The following is a 3,775-nucleotide window of genomic DNA, read 5'->3' on the forward strand; positions in this document are numbered from 1 at the left end:
TTCCCCAGCAGCGCCTGTGGGAGAGTATTTAGTACAGCAGCTGGTATAGCTCAGCCTGAGCGTTGCCATCAGTACAGTATTGGGGCTTGCCTTTGAACACCCTGCAGGCAGTGAGGCTTAGCGGGCTGAGCCAGCGTTACCCATCACACTTGACCGAGTACCCACGCAGAAGGAGGTCAGTGGAACGAGTCGTACCCACGAGGTGTCGTTGCTGCCCTGGTGAGGAGCACGCTAACCACAAAGCGAAGAACGGGCTTGAGTTTTTGGGATGGCCCTGCGTGGTCCAGGTTTGGCTGCTCTGGAAGCTGAGCTAGTGATGATAAAGTTATCCCTGTCTGAAATCAGTCTTTCCTCTGTGGAAGCACGACTCTGAGGCTCAGCATTAAAGACACACAGGTAAAAGAATGGTTGCTACATGAACTAACTCCCTGTCCCCTTCCTCTGTTTCAGAGCACAGCATGGTGTCAAGCAAGAGTAAAAACACTCACCTGCCTTGGGAAGCGGATTCCTGTACTGGACTGACAGTAAACCTCCACCAGCTGCACGATGGTGAGAAACATCAGCATCTGTCTTGTCATGGTCTAGTTTTCTCCTGTGACTAGGCTATGGAAGTACGACTCATTCTGCTGTGCCAGATGATACCCTTCTGTGTCCCTGGGACTACTGGGAGGAGATACAAAAGCCCAGTGGCTTGATTAATATAATTAAGCCAATCAAGGCTGTAGCTTTGTTGCAGCTGCCACCTGAGTGTGTAGCCCTTTGCTGCCATGGAGCACAAGTTGAAAGGCAGCACAGAATGAATGGGAATTTTACTGTTGTTGGCGCCCAGTAGAGCACCTGCTTGTCAGCGTGGTCAAAGATGAGCAAGAGTAGAAGGGATTAGAAGTAGGAGGGATTGGATGACGGCCTGTTAGGGAGACACTTGACACAGCTCATCTCATAACTGTGTTTGTCACAGAAATAGACGTAGTGAAAGAATAATTGGTCTGCGTGCCTACCTGGAAGTGCACTGGGACGGTTTCAAACTTGCATCAGGTTGCTGGGGGTGGGGAGGTGCAGTTCACGTGCACCAAAGGGTCATCCTAGAAAGGACACACCCTGAAGAATCCTTTCCTGGAAGGGATGTGTCTGTCTTATGTCTGCTTAAATGCATTTCTCAAGATAAATCCATAGACAATTTACATGCCAGATGAGTGGATTATTCTTGTGTGGAAGGAGGGAGTTGTATTAAGATGCTTCTGTATGATGGTGAGGAGGATGTCTGCTTGAAACAGCTACAAAGGGTCTAAACCACCAAAGTCTCAGAGCTGGCTTGTTTTTTGCTAAGCTATTTAAATCTAAGGATTTAAATAGCATCCACTTCCCAAAGTTTCTTGTCCCTGAGCGAGACGACTCACTGGCAAACATGCTCCTTTATCTCTTTCTTCTGTGCTAAGTTTGTGAGACAAAAATTGCTTCTCTCCAAATGGAAAACTTCCTCTCTTTAATTCTTGCTCTGTGACCCAGTGCTGTTTTTTGTCAGAAGGGGTGCAGAAGAAATGAGCGGACAGACTATTTGAAGTATGGTTGCTAACGGTGTTCAATGCAACTTGTATTTAGGAGGAAATCATCCTGCAGCATCCTGGGGTTGTACGCAGCTTTGGCAAGAGGGCAGCTGCTAAGTTGGCCTTCAAGCTGGTAAGAGAATGCTTCAGTATTGCACGCTGAAGCAATACGTTTTCAATTTATTAATTATATGTCAGATCTGTAGGCAGCATGACTCATCTGCTGAGCAGAATACCTAGTCTTTGAACGCTTACCAGGAAAAATACTAGTCATCAGGAAGAACACTGGTCATCGACATGTTGGCATCTGGGTGTCTTTGCTGTATTTTGTAGAACTTGAGGAGTTTATATAGCCAAGGGCAGGAGAGAAACTAAGCCTGTGATGTGCTGTTATCCCTGTCTGACAACTCAGCTGTGAGGGAGAAACAGCTGTCCACTGAGGCTTACGTATTTCCCCTGAGCGGGTCTCCTAGCCCTTGCACAGACTCGGATGACACGAGTGGCACCGGCAAGGCAAAAGCAGCGCCTGTCCCCTTTCCTCCCGCCCTTGTGATGTGCAGCTGCAGCACAAGCGCTGTCTCATACGCACAGGCTGTTCAGCAGCTCAGACACGGCAAGTCCTCTCCGGAGCCCAGATACGGCAAGGCTCAGTACAGGGACTATAAGCACTGCCCTCTGTTGTCATAGCACAGTTTAGATCTGTGAAGAGCTTTTAAGTCGCTTACCCAAACAGTGAGGCACGGTGGCAGATTAAAGGGCAGATAGGAAATGCGTATTTATCTCACGTGATGTACAGTCACTGAATACACACGCTGTAACAGCACTTTGGCTCCAGGTAGCTGACAGCTGCATTCTGCTAAATAATTTCACGCTTTATTTAACAGAATTTGTATTTGTTTGCAGAAGATCGATAACATTCACTGACAGGCTGAACTGTCAAACTGGACGACAGTGCACTTCCTTAAGTAATCAAGGTTGGTATGCAAAAGGGGAGGGAACGGTGCTATAAACCAGCAGTCACATTGGTTGCTCTGTCAATACAGCTGTGTTCCAAGTAGGACCAGTCACTGGGAAAAGCATGTGGGGCTTTTGGCTTCCAAGGAGTAAGGGGAAAAAGTGAAGAGGCAGCCTGATGGTAAATAGAAAAAGCAAAAGCTACTCCGTGCTTTGAGAATAGAGAGGGGCAGGAATTGTTTCAGAACAAACTTGTTTAGGAAAGCTGTTACAGCATTGCTTTGTGGCATCTCCCAACTCTAGAAGCAGCAGAAGGAAGATTGTTCTGGAGTGGGTCTCGCAAATGGCCACTCATACGTCATTCAGAACGGTGTAAAATGGCCACCTGTGTGTAACTGCAGGCTCCTCCTTGCTGCTCAGTGGTTGCTGCAACCGCATCATGGGTAAGTTCCCAGTAAAGCCAAAGAATATTTGGGTACCAGTGCCATTGGCTTGGGGGGGAGCAAGTTTTTGTCTCCTGACACCTGCCTGTGCTCTCGATTAAATAGTGCAAATCAGGAACTTCTCAGCTGACAGTTGCTTTGCTCTGACACTGTCTTTTTTCCACTAGGACCTGATCTACAGCTGGCTGGAGGAAAAAGTAGTTCCCTGCTGTTTTCTGTTCCAGAATGAAAGAAGTTACGGAAAATCTTGGGAGTTTAAGTTGGTTTTGAGCGTGTTTAATTCCAGGGCTAGGCTACACCCTTGGCTAGAAAACCTTCCTTTTTGAAATGGGAAAGGAAGGTGTGTGTAGTAGTTCCTGATGTGTGCCAACAGCTCTGCCCATGAGCTGTATGAGATTCCTGGCGGGATGCTGCACCATGACAGCACTCATTTTTAAAACCTTTTCTTTTTGCCCTGTGCGTCAAGGTGCTGCTGATTGCCATGTTCAAAGTCACCTGCATGGGTTGTGCTGAGGCTTGGCTAGAGCTGGTTCGAGGAGGTTTTGGTGCTGTCTTGGTCAGTTGATGTGAGGATCAGGCTCGTTCTTGTCATGAAAGAGGTTTTGCTTAGTGCTTGTGAATAAAAAACAGGCCTAACAGGCTGCCTTGGTACCATTGTAAGGTGGCTCTGATGCGAACAAAGGTTAATTTGAGATCTGGGAACACAAGATGGGCTCCAAGCTAGAGATTACATCTGAAACAGGCTTATAGACTAATCTTCCGTAATGCTCATTTGAACTGGCTGAAAGCAGCCTGCCATGAGCTTGCGGGGGGGGGGGGGGGGGGGGGGGGTCC

General features: G+C 47.7%; 1 long non-coding RNA gene across 1 annotated transcript; it reads left to right on the forward strand.

Moving 5' to 3' along the window:
• The first annotated feature begins 455 nt into the window (after window positions 1-455).
• Window positions 456-3,197, forward strand: LOC103899027. The gene is made up of 5 exons (XR_657576.2): window positions 456-549; window positions 1,600-1,677; window positions 2,448-2,518; window positions 2,802-2,941; window positions 3,109-3,197. It is a non-coding gene; the product is annotated as an uncharacterized LOC103899027 (long non-coding RNA).
• The last annotated feature ends 578 nt before the right edge of the window (window positions 3,198-3,775 follow it).

The sequence above is a fragment of the Aptenodytes forsteri genome, unplaced genomic scaffold (assembly GCF_000699145.1).
Source record: "Aptenodytes forsteri isolate BGI_AS27 unplaced genomic scaffold, ASM69914v1 Scaffold243, whole genome shotgun sequence".
Classification (NCBI taxonomy): Eukaryota; Metazoa; Chordata; class Aves; order Sphenisciformes; family Spheniscidae; genus Aptenodytes; species Aptenodytes forsteri.